The following is a 17,927-nucleotide window of genomic DNA, read 5'->3' as shown; positions in this document are numbered from 1 at the left end:
CATAAAAATTTCAACTTTTCAAATATATTGATTACCCCAGAGAACCCCACGATGATAATTCTTCCAACTTGATAACCCGCAGCGAATACGAAGACTGCAACCGTTGCGGCTAACCGATCGTGGACGCATTTTTAAGCACGTCGACGCGTACCGTACCGAGGCACGAACGACTACTTGCCGTAGCGGTAAGCTATGCGGCGACGTACAGCAGGTCCCCGTGGCACGAAAAAAAAGGGAGACACTCAGATTTATCACCTCCAAGCACAGCTCTAATCGCCGGTGCACTGCAGGCCCGCGTTCCACGTAATATATTAGCATCCGTCACGAGAAGAAAACGACTTATTCCACCCGAACTGAAAACTCACGGAGGCAAGGGTTAAGCTGCTGATTTTCGATTTGCGAGACGTAAGCTATTAAAATTTGCGTGGTGGATTTAACATGGCTTTCGACATGTGTGGCTAACATAAATAACCATTTGTGTAAAGTCAATTACATGTCTTCGCGCAAAAAGTGGAAATAAAACTGCAAAAATCCTAAATGTATATGATGTTGATACTCGATGTACCACCCTGGATGTTTCTAATAAACTTGCAGCCATCATTATAGTTAGCTTAAAGTCCTCACCATGACATAATTCGCAGTTGATTATATGTAACAGTTGGCGAAGATTCTGCGGTTTGTTACTAGGAGCGAGGCAATTCAAGCTTAGCGTCAGCTTCTCTTAACAACCACAATAGCCTCTTGCTAATTTATCATAAATTAGGAAACCGCAATATATTATTAAATAATCACGGTAATGATCATGCTTATAATTGCATCATCATAAGTTGAAATACGGTTAAAAAAATCGGAACAGAAAAATGTAAATAAAGAATTCTTAGATATTTCTGAAAAGTTCTTCCTAATTGAGCACAAATTTATTTACAACTAAGAATTTATAATCATAAATTATGTTATGTAAGTAAATTACTGTGGCTGCAAAAGAAAAAGACTTTTTTGACCTTTAAAATAATCCTTAAATTAAGATATGACAAACAACCAAACGAGATTTTTGATATTTTATGATTACGATATTAGTGTCACTTAACGTTGTGTAAGAAGACTCTTGACTTTTAGATTGCAGTGAAATTCGCTAGGAAGTAATAAAATATAATGCTTTAAGATATCTTGCGTCATGTAAAATTAATCCGAATATATAATAGAACACTACTTGTCTAACTCATCAATGATTTATTTGTTGAAAAGGCCATATGTTGCTATAGTCATCTGGGTTGATGTCTCATTAAGATCATCAAGTTTCATTAAGTCAGAGATCCAATTAATCAACGAATCAAATCATACGAGATAATAGCGTTGCATCCGAAATCGAACATCTCATTCTGTTATAAATCGTCAACATTGATTGTCTGCTAGACAGTTTAATTAACTTATGGAGCGACTTTAGTCGTAGGTAACTTTCATCTCCTCCAAAACGTCTATTAATAATTTATCGGGTTACATGTTGTCTTCGTTCCTTGAGCGACTTAAAACGATTTCACCGTGCGGTTTTAACGATTAAACTATCGAGTATATTGCAAATCGTTTGGATCGTCAAGTAACGGCAGAATTATAATTGTAATCACTCTTGTAATTATGCGAATTACTATTCCACCGTTCTCCTGGATCCTTACGGAGATTTATCTTTCATATTCGAAGTTAATTCGCTCAATTCAGCGATATATATGACAGCCGTGATAGACGATAGTGCCTACTTCTACTAGGTGAACGTGTAAATCTGAAGTGTTCGCGTTATTTTTGCCAGGTGGATAGTAAAACGCAGTCGTCGAGATCTCTACACTAGAATTCCGCGAGAGACTAGGAAATCCAGATATATTGCGCTAACAAGATACTGAAAACGAGAAAAAAAGATGATTATCAATAAGAAAATAAGAACTGCGTTACATCGCATTAGGAAACTATTCGCAAGCTTATCATATTTATATTGTAATTATTTTATAATTAACTTTATAATCAAAAAATACTCTCACATCTTTTGTGCTTTTTATCTGTCTGCAAACACTTTAATTAATTCTAAATCCCTTTTTAACAAAATTGAAAATTTAAATTTTAACAAATATAAATATGAATAATGAATGATTAAATTAAATCAGAACGAAATTACGAAATTATTAATATTAATAGCATTTAATAATATATTAATTATTGTAACAGCATTATTAATATTAATAATATTAAGAGTGTTAACAGCAACATTATAAAAAATTGTTTAGGCTATAAAATCCAAGCAGTGTTCCTATATACCATATATATATATATATATCCTACGATGGATTAATGTGTTACGTAATTAATGTAATAAGATTCAAGTGTTAATTATACTAATCTTCGGTTAGAACATATCTCGAGAGAGAGTGCGATAAATATCCGGTTGGAATATATCTTGAGAGTGCGATAAATATCCGGTTTAAAAAAAAATTTTATCAGAGCGTGATAATTAAACCACTATAAAGACGCAAAAACGAATATTCAAAGTAACATTGTAAAGTTTAAGAATCGATAAAATCGTTTGATATATGTATATAGTATAGATATATGTATAGAATGCCGTGCGACAAATATACACATGTATGTGTATATATCAATATTAATAATTTCCATAGAAATTTAAACCTCGCACAGGAATGCAGATAAACGAGGTTCATAGGAATAACGGAAATATAAATCTTACGTAGATAATATCCAAGTAGTGTGAAATTATATATATATTGATGTCAGCAGGAGATAATATCATACAAAAATAATATTTTCTCCACAAATTAATATTTCCGGATTTCAGATTAAACTTTTTCGCGCGTCATACGTTAACAATTAAATTCCTTACATACGTCCTGAAAATTAATCGCGTCATACAAGTGTGACAAAATCGATCAATAAAGATCATCCAAAATTTTAATATCGTCTCATTAATATTTAAGTAAAAATAAAGGATAAAATGAACATATTTGCGACGTACAGGAATAAAGGAAATAACATGATAAACGAGTTACGCCGAAACTACAATTCGAATCGGAGCAATTGCTTATTGAAACTTAAACGCACCTTCGTGCTTTCGGGAAATTTGCCGAATCTTGTTTGCAGGTGCATGACAGACCTTGTAATTCGCCCATAGTACATACAATCAAATTATATGATTCTGACGGAAGAGCGTTCGACGAGCTGCGAGAGCCCTCATTTCCTTCGACTGACATCCTCTTCTCTCTGTACTTTTATCGTCTTAAATTGCCCAGTTGAAATCACTTATCTTGTATTTAGTAACCCTTTCCGTGTTTTTACAGGGAGGTGTCAAAACTCGCACAAAACCGGGACACGAAGAGGCGGACGTTTGTCATCCCAACAGCGGCAATTTAACGGCAACGACCGCGTGTAAATGAGGGTCGATTCCTTGGATAAAAAAGAACGCCCATCAAAAAGTGCAGCAGCACACTCATGTTATTCAAATGTGTTGCGAACCCGAAGCGACGTCGATGATGATGAGTACATGCACAATCGTCACGATAACACGAGGCCAGGAATATGCACGTTCCAATGCGCTGATTCTTTGGAGGCATTATTACGTTCCTCCTGTCGTTTGCTAATGGAACCCACACGGTACTTTTCACGATGCGACAACTGGTATCTGGTTTCGATACCAACTGCTTGACCGTTACATTTCGACTGCCAGAACGCGAAGGAAAGCAAAGATAGAACGTGACTTGCGTGCAAGAATCCCATACTAATTACATAAGGAAAATTAAGTTCCGGTGAAATGAGTTAGTTTTTACATATAATGTTGTTTATTACGTGGTGAACAAAAAATAGATTAAGGCTCAATAATAGATAACTTTTCAGTGTTAATGTTAAGTAAAGGGGGGTCTGCAAGCACATTTGATACATTAAAAACTATCCATTATATTTGAGTCTTATGTTTGTTACATCTTTTGTTCATCACATAAGCTAAATTATAAGTGAAAACTAACTCATTTCTCCGAGATTCAATTTTCACACACACATAATTAGTCCTTTGAACAATTGCAGAAAAAAATTAAAATAAAAAATAAAGCTGCAACGATTTTTGTTATCACAATTAATAAACAATTTTCGATTAGCATTCAAATTACTTATAACATTAATGTAACAGAGAGTTACAATCAAGTAACTCTCGAAGCAATTTCAATGAAACAGTTTCAATCTTCTAAGTGAATGTTAAAGATAAGCTTTTTAAGAACTAAGTTTAACAAGCTCTATAACATTAACTTTAAACGTTAAAGATATAAAGAGGAGCCGTTTCGATTCGTTCAACAGTGATTTCACTTTTCCGTGAAATTGCCTCGTTCGTAATTCGATTCTCTCGGAGGGTTCGATTAAGACATACCTGACCGTCATGACCTAGACTTTTACGAGCCAAGAAATTTACGATCAGCCGGAACTCTCGACTTCCACATCGCTACATTTCTCACACACGACCGAGGCGATAGTCACATCTTTCGAATTGAACCAGTGGCCATAAGATGGGATTGAAAAGTCGACGCAAGTATCATTAATTCAATAGAGTCGTCCAAAAATTCTATAATTAATAAACTGCCAATGACACATTATAGGAAAAAAATAAGACATTAAATAGCGATAGTGTTAAAAACAATGAGTTCGATCGTACTGATATAACATTCATAATATTGCTAGTGAAAAATTTTCTATCACGTTTTATTTCATTAGACGTAGATATATTAAGAGTAGATATATTTTATAATTCAACACAAAGTTCATAGAATACATGTTTCATAATGTTTATTTGCATTTACTCGTTGCAGAATAAATGCAAATTATATGTGAATCAAATAATTGATAAGAATAATCAATACAGAGTTTCCTTAATTAGATTGGAAAATTTGAAAAATTAATTAAAAATTAAATTAAAATTAATTAATTAAAAATTATTTTGTAAGTTTATCGCATAATCCCGTGATAAAAATTATTTATTAAATTAAAATGAAATTATTTAATATCTGACTCCCGAATAATTTTTCAACGATTGTTTGAGCGTTATTCTCGTTAAGTTACGGTGGATTTAACTTATGTCAACACAAGTATTTTAATGAAACAGAGAAGATTTTAGAGATGCCAGGTCGTCCAGGTGAATTGTACGAAGTGTCTCAAGTTGTCTATTACATTCCAATTATAACATACTTATACAACTCAAGTTATGTAATTAAATCAGATTAATTTAATTTAAGTTAAATCAGAACCTTTGTAATATATTTAATATCACAAAAAACAACCTGTGCAGCGGTTTTATGCTCCTTTTTCGTTAAATTTTATGATTAAAAACCATCTTCTTATTAATTATATTTAAATAATTGAATTTGTACTCATTAAAGAGAATATTGTGAAAATATGACTCGTCGTTAATTTTGACTATTCTATATAACAGTAGTCCAATACAAAGTTAAGCAAAAAATGTGCCTACCCGATGTTGCTTTACTCCGAAAAGGTAGAAGAATCGGTATTGTAAGTTTTGCGGAGAATGAAGAAATAAAAATACATGCCCGATTGTGACAAAGCGAAGAGATCAAGAGACGAAAGAAAAATCGGAGAGGCGTCGGACCGTGATCGTACGTGTGGCACTCGTGAAGAAATATTTGCACATTTACGATGTAACGCCGCAGGCGAACATCCGATTTGCGTTGTGAATTGATCATGGCATGCAGCTGTAACTAGAAACGTCGATGAAAGTGAATAACACGAATCTCAACCACCAATTTATTATTCCATCGCAACGTGAACGATACGCTGGACAAACGAACGTTATGCCGCGGGCTGAATCTAACTGTGTCGATGAGAGTTTTGTCTTTCGATCATACATGAAGAAGATTTATACGAAGTCTTGATAAAGTCTAATGCGGTATACGGAAGTATTATGCTTCAACGTTAATTCGGAATTTCCAATGCATTATGTTATTATTGTAGTTACATTTAATTTAGTATTTAAAATAAATCTACATATTCGTAAAAATATCCGATTTTGTATATTTTACATGTAAAATATATCAACAAAATATCATATTTGTTAAAAAAAAACAAGACTTGCGTATTAGTTAAATAAGTAACAAAGTTAAGGATTATATCCTAACCGACATTAATTATAAGTAACATAACATCAAAATTGTAATTTTACCCTTAATAATGTAATTATTATGTAACATTATGTGTTATATATCATTTATACTGTGGAGCAAAATTATAACATTGATGTTATATTACTTTTAATTGATATCGACTAGAATAATCTTTAAATTTGCTCAATTCTTATTTTTTTAAATAAATGTAACGTTTTGATACGTTTTACATGTAAAATATACAAAATTAAATACTTTTTTATAAACATATGTTATATTCATGTTAAGTACTAAACTAAATAGAATTACAATAATAATATTGTACATTGTATAATAGAAAATTCATAATAAATATTAAATTACTGACAGTTTGTGCTGACTGGGGTATAATTTTTACAGAAAAAGAAGGTAACTCGAACGAGCGTATAAGGTTATTGAAGATCACGGTTACATATTCTAATCGTGGTATACATGCTTCGTTACATACAATATACATCGTAGCGTGTTGCGTGTTACTTAATCACGTCTTTTCCTTCCGTGCGACATGTTCGCGAATATTTTTCACGACATGCCGTATCTCCGAATTACGCAATGCGTTCAAGCGGATCGAACGAAAAGTCAGTTTTCCGCATCGTTAGCTATCCTCACTCGGGGCCCGCCAAATTAGCGCGATTGGCAAAAGACCGGGCCGCCTTTAGCGGAGAAGAGGACAAGTTGATTATCCGTAATTCAGCCATCGGAAAAATCTCACAACTACTTGCCCCTATCTCAGAAAGACGCGTAGACCGCAACATCGGGCCAGCCATGCCGCCGATTATTATCCGCAATTCCACCAATACAAGAATCTGCGAGCACCTTCGGAAACATAAAATGGAGATTTCCCCCTTCCTCCCTTTCTCTTCGCGACCAATTATCCATAATCGACGACGACGATACCAACGGGCGCGTTATGGAAATATACGTCAACCCCTTGAGGGCGCGCGCTCGGAAATATCTTCTCACGAAGAAATGTACAACCCGTGCGCGATTGATCTCTTAGCTGTACCAGTGCATGAAAATTATACTAATCTTCTTGGTTTCCATAAAGATCTAAAGCTTCTATAACAACTTTATTTTAGTAATTCTTTTAAATATAAAAAGTATGTGGATAGAGGAATCTTAGGCAATTCAAAAAGTTTTGGCATTCTAGCAATCAGTTTGAATGTCTTACATAATTATTTTGAGTGATTATGGTCCAATCAAATTATTTTCAGATTTGTAACTAAATCTTTGGATACTTTAGTGAAACTGTCCTTTCCGTGTAGAAATTCTATATAACTTAAAATCTGAATATAATTGAACTCATCTATTTTTTATACTACAAATTGAGGAGGTAATCACTTAATGTAATCGTGGGACAGAGTTCTCGAAATCATTATAAAATTCATATGAAATCTCTATGTATAATCCGATAATTACATATGCAACCACGAGAAATCATAGTATAATATTAAATATAAAATATTTTTTACCAAATGACTTCATATGTAGTGAAAAAAATTATTTGTAATCAGATGGAATCATATGAAATTAAATGAAATCATGTAATCTGTGGGACGATATTTCAGTTAGTAGTTATCCCCTTAATACAAATATGTACACAATTATATATTTACATTTTTTTTCTTTCTGTTGTCTACATCAGTCAAATACACAGAATATTATAGATAAAATAATAACGACATTACATTACATCAGTTTACATGATTATGTTTATCTTTGAAGCTAAAAATAATTAAGTATAAAAGTATAATAAAAATAGGTTTTATTATATTTAAATTAAAATATAATTCTTTTTTCTAGGGTTTATGTAATGAAGAAATTTTAATATAGGAAGAAAGCATTTAATTACTAATCTGAAATAAATAATTTAGACTATAATAAATAATACAGCTCAATTTTAAGAGTGAAACTGGCAACCAAATGAGCAAGTATTTTTCGCTTGCCAATGTACAGCTATACGGGACTTGAAAAAACACATAACCGATATTGGATAGAACTTTAAGCTATTTAGTTATATATAGCAAGACTCTTTCTCGGTATGTGCAAAGTACACCCGTTATTGCAAGTAGACATCCGTTCGAATTATCATGCATGTCATGCAGGCATGCGTAACCGGAAAATAACTCGCAACGTTTGCATAACTCTCGGTCAGATGTTTCCCCCAGGTCGAGGAACCGCCCAGAGAGATCCGGTGCTTCTCGTGCGTTTATTCTTCCCGAGGATCCGCGTGATCGTCGTCGACGATTTGCATCCTCGATGTATCCATGGCGCGGTCGAAGCATTTGTTTTTCCTAGCTGTACGAGCGAACACGCGGCTTGTCTATTAGCCGTAAATCATAGCTCATGAAAGTGACTCGGGCGAGTAGTATACGATGAAAGTAACAGTTTACTTGCGCTTATGTGCGAACGTGTAAAGTGGAGCGTGCGAGCGAGATATAGTAAAAGCATCATGTTCGGTCACTCATAAACGCGAACAAACTTCTTCAATTGAAACATCTCGTTTACGGAAATATATAGAAAGAAACATGGATATAAAAATAAAAGATTGTTTTTCTTTAAATTAACGTTAGCTTGATTGATATTTATATTTAGAGAAATGTATATCAGAAATATTTCATACATAGCTTAGCTAAAGGATTCATAAATGAGGCTACTTTCAAATATCTATGGAAGAACTACTGTGAATTTATTTCTACGATAATTAGGTGGCATTCTTGAAAATAATTTGTTAATTAAAAAATTGTTTTTTTAAATCAATATTAGAAATTAAAATGCCTATAACGGTCGAAGTTGGATCTTCATTGCTTAAATAATTCTCTCTTTATAATATGATGCCTGATTGTAGCATCAAATTATTAAAATTGCTTGTCAATTTAATTCGCGATTACTAGAGTAGTTTAATTGCGTTTATAGTCCGGAAAAATAATTCGGCGCGCAGTTCGAAAGACTACAATATGGTATATATGCAAGTACATATATGGTATAGGATAGACCGGGGAGTAAAGGGCCACTTCTGACATTTTTTGCTATAAAATAAAAAATATTTAACTCACACAGATCGTGTTGATATTTTTCGAAACTAGAGGCCTTTGACTACAAAATACATGCAAGAAAGTATGCATATATACCCTTCATTACAAAGATATCGTAAATTTTGCAGAGGAAGTCATTCGGCACTTCTTATCCCATATGCGGGGCAAAAAGTTCCACATAATGGGGTAAAAAGTACCAATATTTCTATATCAAGTTTAAACTATTTTTTCAGAGACAAAAATAGGTACATATTAGAGTTTTTTATTATAAAGTACTTACATTAAGTGGGTTTTGTGTTATAAGATTGACATTTTAATTTTAATATATTTTTGTTATATTTCTATTGTAACAAAATTACAATAACCTCAATGGGTTAACTTTAACGCTTAATATTTCGGCCGACCCAATATTTTTTCTTACAGATTCTTTTGTTTCGTACACGCGTCGAATAAGTCTAATTTCATCGAAATCGGAGATGAAAGTCGCATTCTGAATAATTACCAGTCTCTGCGTAACGACCACCACTAATGCTGATTCTACAATAAGTCGATAATCGGAAGTAATCGGTGATGTTTCGTACAGTTGGCTATTGGTCAACTTCACTAATAAGACTTAGGATTATCGACTTGTTATAGAATCAACATTAACGATAACAGAACAACCATGGCACTTTTTACGCCAATAAGACAAATAAACTTTGCAGCATTGTTATCAAAAAACTATAATAGAAATAACCATTTTAATAATCACACTATTAAAATAATAGAATAAGGTTAATAAATATACTTATTTAATTTATTTAGTTGCAAAAATGATCCCTTTAGACCAAAATAATTGCGATGCTAATATCTTACTTTTGACTCTCAAATGCAAGGGCATGTCCGTGGAAGCTTCCTAACAGTTACCAGGAAGCAACGAACTTTGTGGCAGAATTTTCTAATGAATGCGTTATTACCGAAATACAAGGGGTGGATCTTTTTCCCCGGGGACTTTTACTCCTCATTCTACCCTACATGATAATTCAAGATTGAATTATTTAATAAAAAACAAGTAACCAAACTCTCGAGAATGTCAAAAAATAAATAAGGGCTAATGAGAGTTTTTTGCGCGGTTGTTAGTGCGAAAATAAAAATCCTTTATTGTCGAAAAAGAAGATTGAGTTGCCACTCTGCCGTCTTGCCATGAAGAAGTGAGAAGTTTACAATATACGTTCAGACATACTGATGATAGCCCGGAAGCAGGCCGAAACGTTTATGCGTAACTAATTATACTTTTCAATAATAAAGGATTTTTATTTTCGCACTAACAACCGCGCAAAAAACTCTCATTAGCACTTATTTGTTTTTTGAATTATTTAAGCAATAAAGATCCAGCTTCGACCGTTATAGGCATTTAAATTTCTATTTAAATTTCTATTGATTGTGTTCTCACATATGCGGTCTAAAATAAAGATTCTTAATATTGTTTATTAAAAATTAAATTTGTGCAAAGATGATCATTAGATTGTTTCATGCTTTCTTCGCGGTCTTCTCTCCCGCTCGATCCCGTTTTCGAGATCGGAGGTCCTTCTACATCGTCGATCACAATCATCGAAGTAATTTCCTGATTGGTTCGGACCCAATGGTGAACCGCTTTCCGATCGGCCAATAGTGATGTCCCGTTCCGCACTCAGGGTTAACGCATTCGCGGTCGTTCGATGTCATTACGCAAGATGCATCCACGATATACATGCGATGGAACGGGGAAGCGAGGGAGCTCAGGGTAAAGGCAACCCATTGCATACCACTCATCGCACGCACGTTAGGCGAACGCTGCGTTGCGCGAACCGAACTTTCATCTGCGATCAAAAACGAGCATCGTGTTGCACCTTTTTTCGATCCCGTCGAAATGATGCACCGGCCGGCTGATTGATACCGGCTGCACCCGGTCATGAATTCGCGGAAATAAGTTCTGAATTACAGGGAATTTTCATGCCCGAATTCCATCCCGCCCTCGAATATTTCGAGAACAGAATCTAATATCAGAACCCAATTTCAAGAGTGGTGTATGTAATTCCATTCAGAAATAAATTATAACAGTACATGAAAAGAACGATTCTATTAAAGTATCTAAAAATTTAAATACAGATCTGAAAATAATTTTGTTTGGATCATAGAAATAATTATGTGCACTGAGAAAAAATGTATTATACTTCAACAAATTTTTATTTAAATAGTACCAGCTGAATATTTACTAAATGTGAACGTGTATTTATTTATTAGAACTAAATAAAAAGAAATAATTAATTTAATTTAATCATTTCTTTTTATTGAATATTTATTTAAAGTAAGTAAATATTAAGTTAATATGTACTATAGAAACCTCAAGCACGATGAGCAATGCTGCGAAGTTTTGACATTCTAGCAACTAGTTTGGACTTCCTACATAATTATTTTGATGGTCCAACAAAACTATTTCCGGATCCATAAAGTGAGAAAAATGGTCTGGTTGGATTAAATAGTAATTCTAATGGAAAATGGACAAATCTCAGAATTTTCTCTCTTTTTAAGTCTATTAGAATTCTAGTAGAGATAACTAGAATTCTGATTGATATAATTATTCTGGTAAAAATGAGAATTCTATAGTAGATTTTACTAGAAATATTGTATCAACCAGAATTCGGGTTATCTCAAATAAAATTCTAATAAATTTAACCAGAAAATTTTGATTCGTTTATTTTCACCAGAAATTTTTTTCAGTATAGCTAGTTAAATTTTTAGATACTTCAACAACATCGTTCTTTCCGTGATATAAATAATTAAAAATATAATTTCGTTCAGAAATGTATAAATAGCTAAACAAAAGATCTTTCCGAAGATAAACGATTTTGATTTTAATTATGCGTTTTTTTAATCATCTATTATTCGACTTATGTTTATCAAAATATCGAGAAGTACGAAAGCAAAACTTCAATCCTTCCATATTGATGAAAGGAGAAGGAGAAAGGAGTATTATCCTGTGCCGAGTGTATTCGTATTTAAAAATGAGACAAAAGAATCAGGACTACACATAAAATTGTTATTTCTGCGTTGAACACAATGCAGCATTAACGAAGTAACGGTGGAATTATACAATAGAATTAAATATCCAATTATACACACGGCACTTCGCGAAGTTCCTTATTAGCTGTCTTGGAAAAGAAGACTGGGAGCTTATTTACCATCTGCTACCAGTCGAACATTATTAAAAGCTGCATATGTCAAAATTGCGTTGTCAGAACGGGGAGAGCGATCTTATCGAATTATTCTGAGAGGCCGCACGTAATTCCCGCAGCGCGAGCTGTAATAAGATTGTATGCCTGATACGTATCTGCGACTGATGATCGTGTAACGAGGTAGCGACTTTGACGAAGATATTTCTTTAGTTAGCAGATAATCCGAGTCGCTTGGAGCTCGCACCCCGCTCGTTTACCAGAGAGGAACAGCCCGAGGCAATGAATATGATGCGCGACGCGCATATGATATGGTTATAAAAAACGGGTGTAAAAGACCTATAAGTATTTGAGATATTAAAGATTCTTAGCTGCTAGGGCGAGTCTAAACGACACCCTGATGAATTTCGCTCCGATCGGTAATGAGCTCGCAATCACGAGCGTGAGGAACTTATCACGAAGCTAATTGAGTGAGCAATTACCCGAACTCTTCTCACGCCTCTTCGCCATCATCGCACCATGATTTTCGTAATAGTCCCGATCAAATTCGCTGAATAGCTAATACACTCTTCATGCACTATACGAGGCGTAATTTCGAGCAGCCGAATTAAGCGATCTCGCCGCTTATTACGACGACAGTTTCTTTTACGGCTCAAGGTGATGAGCGTCAATAAATACCTTAGAAACTATTAGCATATGCATGAGGTACTTGAAAACCTAAAATGCATAAAAGTAAAAAAAAATGGAAAAGATTATTTTGAGGAGATTTTGCGAAAAATGGGAACGTTTCTCTTTTTTAATCGTATCTCTTACGACAGTGATGCGCAATCTTTTCTAAGGGTCGTTTTCAGAGATTTTATAAATAAACCCTTTTGGATCTCTCATAATGTATATTTTGTTTGTATAAAATTGAAAAAAATGATTTCATATTTTCGACTATAAGCCAGAATGTCGTAAAAAATGGTCAGGCCGCATGCAACCCTTGAGTATTTACGGCAAAAAAATCCTGATGGTTTATTATATATTTATTCGAGGGGGTAACCACTAACTGAAATATTGTCCTACAGATTACATGACATCATATGATTTTATCTGATTACTCATAAAAACTTAATATGGAACTAATATCTACTAGAGATTTTAATTTTTTTTCTTTTGAAGAGGGATGTTATGAGATTAAACGCCCACTATATTTTAGAAATTATGATTATATAGTCATTTTTATGTCTTTATCTTCAAATTCTGTATTCTCTTTCCGTCAGTTTAGAATTCATATTATTCTATATTTTATGAGAATTAAAATGATTTTTTTCACTACATATAAAGTAATTTGGTAAAATATATGAATTTATATTATTATACAATGATGTATCGTGGTTGTATATGTAATTATCGGATTATACATAGAGATTTCATATGAATATTATAATGATTTCGAGGACTCTGTCCCACGATTACATTAAATGGTTACCCCTCATCGTATTTATTATATCTTTTTTTTCAAAAAATTATAAAATAACAGAATTGGCGTTAATAATTTTAAAACTTAATATATGTATTTAGCAAGAAGATTGTTTAACGTCAAATTCATGAAAAGTGTTGTGATTTATGATCTATCTATCATTGATACATCTATTGATATATTCAGAAAACACTATACGATTTATGATATTGGAAATTGATAACGCGGATGACGATGCAAAAATTTTTTTAATTTCAAGTCCTTTGGCTATGCGTCAGCATAAATCCTCGACGAACGGTGGACCTGAATCCTTTATACTGCCGCGACCGGCAGGTTCCCATGTTCATCTTAATGCATTAATTAAAGCGATGAGGCGTTATACATCCTGTAATCGCGACAATGACACGTCCCAAGCTTACAATCAATCACTCATATTCCTTTTTCCATTTTCATCAGAGTTGGTTTTATGCGCAGACAGATATCGTAAAAATCGAATAAATGTTTCTCTCATAAAATAGAGAATAATATGAATTCTAAACTGACGGAAAGAGAATACAGAATGTTAAGATAAAGACATAAAAATGACTATATAATCACAATTTCTAAAATTTAGTGGGCAATTAATCTCATAACATCCCTCTTCAAAAGAAAAAAAATTAAAGTCTCTAGTAGATGTTAGTTCTATATCAAGTTTTTATGAGTAAGATTAACTTTTTACAAGAAAAAATTTCATTTAAAAATCAATTTCGAATTCAGTTATAAGAGCAGTTCGAACAGCACGTGAAAGATTGATACAAAATTAATTATAATTAACCGATTATTATAGAAATCTCTTGAACAAATTTTAAACGGGAAGTCTTAAATGCAAATGAGATGAGTTATTATTAAACACTCCAAATTCATGATAACCATTAAGCTTTTTTTCTTCTAGCCTAACAGTATCAAAGTGGTCCATCAAAAGGTGTATCAAAAGGACAAGGGCCTCAACTAAAAGCAGTTTTGATTCTCATACAACCCGACCATGCTGTTTGGTGTTTTTTATTAGCAATAATAAGATACTACTCTTTAACGGTGTCTCCGAATCTCGGAAATTTGTCTGAGATCTAAAAAGTATGGGTCGTTAAAGCGGCGAACGACATTGAGAACCGTGCGATTTATGATGCGGCAATGATGTATCCTTGCGCAATAAAGAGAATCAAGTACCTGTGCAATGACCACGAAAAATGAAAAAGTTAATCGAAACACGTGGATACATAATACGAATCGATCAGTCGGGCTAGTATTGCAGAACGAGGAAGGTTTCTTTGGAATGAGAACGAAAAATTAAATAGATATGATATCCCCAATAAACTAAGGCCGGTATTCATAGTCGGTTCTTTTATATTCAAGATCGTCTTAAGTTCTGTCTTGAGGCGTCACGAACCAATCAGAGGGCCGCGTTAGCGTCTTAAAACATTACTTTAAGACGGTCTTGAAATAAGAACCGACTATGAATATCGGCCGATCATAATTTAAACACGTTATTTCGAGAGCTTACGGTACCAGCTATTAATTTTTATCAAGTTTCACGAAAAGGAATAAAGCTTGTCGTCATAAAAAATTTATTATCTTGTTTCATATGACGCGTGCTTTCCTTCTAATCCTTTTCTTTATTGAATAAATTACTCAACTCCAAATAATTGGCAATGATGCAAATTATTATCGTCATTAAAAATTTGATTATTGAAAGATAATTATTATTACACTGAGAAAATATATAGTCAATCTTAATAAATATTTAGTTCAATACTGCCAACTGAACATTTACTTACAATAAATAAATATTTGTTCAGTAAAAAAAAGATTCTTAAATCAAATTAACATTTCTTGTATCAAATAAATATATCTTTATATTTATTTTTAATAAATATTTAGTTGGCAGTATTCAACTAAATATTTATTAAAATTGATTATATTTTTTTCAGTGTATATAAAAATAAAAATTTATCAATAATAAAAAAATGTGTATAAATCTCTTTCTCTCTATTTTCTCTTTTTTCATCTACAGAATAAATTTGTTTTTCTTTATTCGTTTTTATAACAATATGATAACAGTTACTAGTGTACAAAACCCTTCTAGCTTTGCTTATTTAAATAGACGATTCCGTGCATTTACTAAATCATCAAGAAGCCGATTAAAAAATAGTCATTTTGCCTCGAACTAACACGGATGATAAAACGGAATTTGTAAAAATGTGATACACCATCAATATTTCTCAAAACGAAGCTGCTTAGGTAAAATAATGGATAAGCTTCATTATAAATACGATGTTAATTGATACAAAAAGCGGATTCGGGCGTCAAAGGCGGGCCTACTGTTTCTCTTATGCCATCAACGACTTTTAACACCGTCATTATGTACGTATTATTCCTAGAGTATCCGGTAGGTTGGTCGTTAAAACGGTAATCAACGCGGCTCGCGTCGGCGGTTCGTCGCGAAACAAGGAGATATGTATGCGCTCATTTGTACGATCATAAAAAATCTACTAAGCCGATAATGATCTAGAGCAGCAAGACTAAGTATATTTTGATTAGAGACATACGTCAAGCACAAAGAATACGAAGATACTACTTTTTTATTTCGACCATATGATCTCGTTTCGATACTAATAGCCAGTACTAATGGATAAATAAATACGCTCGATCGGACACGCTCGCAGTTACACTTGTTGCTATAATTTCTTTTTTTTGAACATCCAATTAAAACCGCCGAATAAAAAAAAATCATAATAACGTATAGAATAGCGCGGTTAAATCAAACAATCTTTTCTTTTGACTGCCATATGATTATTATGCCGTCAGGTAACTGTTCATTTTTTAACCAGAATTTGTTTAGCTTTAAAAAATATTCGTATTTATAAAATCTTCATCTTGATAATTAAACATGTATGATTTTATTAAATATAATCAGACAGTTGTAATTTTATTATTAGCGCTATTATTGAATTCTTGAATCAATTTGGAATTGATTTTTAATTGTTATTTCTGCGTATCTATATTATATCTTTTACAAAAATATTACTATTTTAATAAAACTATGAAGAAACTAGTAATAAGCTAAATTATAAAACTATTAATAAACTATTAAATAAAATGTATTATTATTTAAAAAGAAACAAATACGCTCGAAAAGGAAAGTTTATTGGTTAATGACAGACGAATAAATCGTCGCTAATCTAAATTTTTAAGACAGACATAAATATGTCTAAGCGACGCGATAATTAGTGGACTTCCCTCTTTGCCTAAGCGTGACATCCTCTACACATTGGAGTGAAATTTTTTCGAATTTATTACAATTCTCCGTAACAGGTGCCCGAAGCTGCGGTGCATCACGGTGTTCCGAATGACCGGCAGCATGCGTGACATTCCACGAAGGTAAGAAATGGTTAAATCTAACTTATGGACGCGGCGGAAGTCTGCACTTTTCAGTCGGATACTACCTACAACGGTACGGAAATTATGCTGGCGGCGCGTTCAGAAGCAAGGAATTCGTCGTTTACGCTTCACGAACCGTCTTATTTTCTTCCGTCGCCGTTGCGATCCAGCAGAGTTCTATTCCGCATTTAACGTCATAAAAATCGCGCTGATGAGCTTAACTTGACGACACTTTAAATAGAATAAGATAAAGAAATTCTACACGACAAAGAAATACATACTCTTTTGCAAATAAAAGCATAACGACGTTTCACATTCATCATGTAATTTCAAACGTATTTATTTCCATTCGTCGTTAAGTCTAATTCGTTATCGACGTACGATGTCTTACGTTAGTACAATAAATAATAGAAATAAAAGACGATTCAGTCATCTGTTTTAAAAATATTTAGAATATCTACAATGCTCGCCGTACTCAAAGCAACGGTAAACTGTATGAATCGGTAAAGACTGGATTCATTCGGTGACTTATGCACGCGTGAAGAGTATGCACTTCTCTTCAAGCAGTCACCTGTATCTTTTCAAGGGCGTTGCGCTTGCAGCACGTCCGTTTCATTGACGTCTTGTGTGAAGG

At 33.2% G+C, this 17,927-nt stretch overlaps 1 protein-coding gene across 1 annotated transcript in view; it reads right to left on the bottom strand.

Moving 5' to 3' along the window:
• LOC108769900 (uncharacterized) overlaps positions 1-17,927 on the bottom strand; it is a 94,592-nt gene that overhangs the window by 66,264 nt on the left and 10,401 nt on the right. The gene's annotated exons all lie outside the window — the stretch shown is intronic.

Source organism: Trachymyrmex cornetzi, unplaced genomic scaffold (assembly GCF_001594075.2).
Source record: "Trachymyrmex cornetzi isolate Tcor2-1 unplaced genomic scaffold, Tcor1.1 scaffold964, whole genome shotgun sequence".
NCBI lineage: Eukaryota > Metazoa > Arthropoda > Insecta > Hymenoptera > Formicidae > Trachymyrmex > Trachymyrmex cornetzi.
The sequence above is the reverse complement of the archived record's forward strand: the minus strand, read 5'-3'. Positions and strand labels throughout refer to the sequence as shown.